The sequence below is a fragment of the Schistocerca serialis genome, chromosome 1 (assembly GCF_023864345.2).
Source record: "Schistocerca serialis cubense isolate TAMUIC-IGC-003099 chromosome 1, iqSchSeri2.2, whole genome shotgun sequence".
In the NCBI taxonomy this organism is placed as follows: Eukaryota; Metazoa; Arthropoda; class Insecta; order Orthoptera; family Acrididae; genus Schistocerca; species Schistocerca serialis.
The window spans coordinates 510313184-510315001 of NC_064638.1; the positions used below are offsets into that span (position 1 = coordinate 510313184).

The window sequence follows — 1818 nt, forward strand, 5'->3', positions numbered from 1 at the left end:
AGCGTACACGTGGAGGCCTATCAGCTGCTGATAGTGCCTGCACACGCTGTACATGGTACGGAAACAACTGGTTCTCCCGTAGCACTCTCCATACAGTGACGTGGTCAACGTTATCTTGTACAGCAGCAACTTCTCTGACGCTGACATTAGGGTTATCGTCAACTGCACGAAGAATTGCCTCGTCCATTGCAGGTGTCCTCGTCGTTCTAGGTCTTCCCCAGTCGCGAGTCATAGGCTGGAGTGTTTCGTGCTCCCTAAGACGGCGATCAATTGCTTCGAACGTCTTCCTGTCGGGACACCTTCGTTCTGGAAATCTGTCTCGATACAAACGTACCGCACCACGGCTATTGCCTCGTGCTAATCCGTACATCAAATGGGCATCTGCCAACTCCGCATTTGTAAACATTGCACTGACTGCAAAACCACGTTCGTGATGAACACTAACCTGTTGATGCTACGTACTGATGTGCTTGATGCTAGTACTGTAGGGCAATGAGTCGCATGTCAACACAAGCACCGAAGTCAACATTACCTTCCTTCAATTGGGCCAACTGGCGGTGAATCGAGGAAGTACAGTACATACTGACGAAACTAAAATGAGCTCTAACATGGAAATTAAGCGTTTCCGGACACATGTCCACATAACATCTTTTCTTTATTTGTGTGTGAGGAATGTTTCCTGAAAGTTTGGCCGTACCTTTCTGTAACACCCTGTGTACAAAATTAAACTGGCCCGGAAATTATTTCGAGCCCTTTAAGGTATGCAACCCAACTTACATTATCCCCATCTGGAAAATGTGAGTTGAGTTGCCTACTTTAAAGTGGATCAAATATTTTCCCGGGCAACGTTATTTTTGAACTTCGCAGGCTCTCGCGGCATAATAAGTCTTGAAAGTCTCTTCGGGTTTGGTGCCGGATGCTGAAATCAATAAGTTTCAATATTTTGGCGATCCAGCTGTCCGCCGTCTCCAGGAGAATGCTACTGCTGCTGCTAAGCCCTGCTGAAAACTGGTGCCAAGGCTGCAAATCATCGCCCTATATGTAGGCCTCCGTACCGTACACGGTGTATACTCCACCCATCGCAGGTGCTGCCCTCCAAGACTCGCTGTTGGCACCGCCCATAGCAGACTCCCGGCGGCAGCGATATATCGCAACCATTCTTTCATTTCTGGACGTCATGGTTTACAAAAAAATAAGACGGTTCTCTGGGACATAGTGTTTACCGAAAGCCGACACACGCCTATCGGTATCAGCATGCTAATAGTTGCCATCCGCCGTACCAACGCAGTGGCGACATTAGGAGTCTGGTACATAGAACATATGCCATTTCCAGAGCGGACAGATCAATCCAAGAACTTTATATTTACAATGAAATGAACACCCTTAGCTGCTTATAGGCGTTGACATACGTCAACGGGGACAGATGAAAATGTGTGCCCCGACCGGGACTCGAACCCGGGATCTCCTGCTTACATGGCAGACGCTCTAACCATCTGAGCCACCGAGGACATCGAGGATAGCGCGACTGCAGGGATTTATCTCTGGCACGCCTCCTGCGAAACCCACATTCTCAACGTATTGTCCCGCACTACGTTCGTAGTGCCCCCGCCCATTATACTCATTACTCGCGGCGCGTTGCCGATTCCCGTAAGAGTTCGGGCACTGTTTGTGCATTCGCACAGAAGAAGAAGATGGTCAAGTGTCCGGTGAGCCTTAACTATATATATACTAAGATGATATCTGTTCTTTCGGACATGTCCGAAAGAACAGAGACCATGTTAGTATATATAACTTTATATTTGATGGCTGTTTTTAAGG

The 1818-nt window shown here is 48.0% G+C and overlaps 1 non-coding gene across 1 annotated transcript; it reads right to left on the reverse strand.

Annotated features, from left to right (window-relative positions):
* Positions 1-1434: 1434 nt before the first annotated feature.
* Positions 1435-1508, reverse strand: Trnat-ugu (transfer RNA threonine (anticodon UGU)). The gene has a single exon. It is a non-coding gene; the product is annotated as a tRNA-Thr (tRNA).
* Positions 1509-1818: the final 310 nt, after the last annotated feature.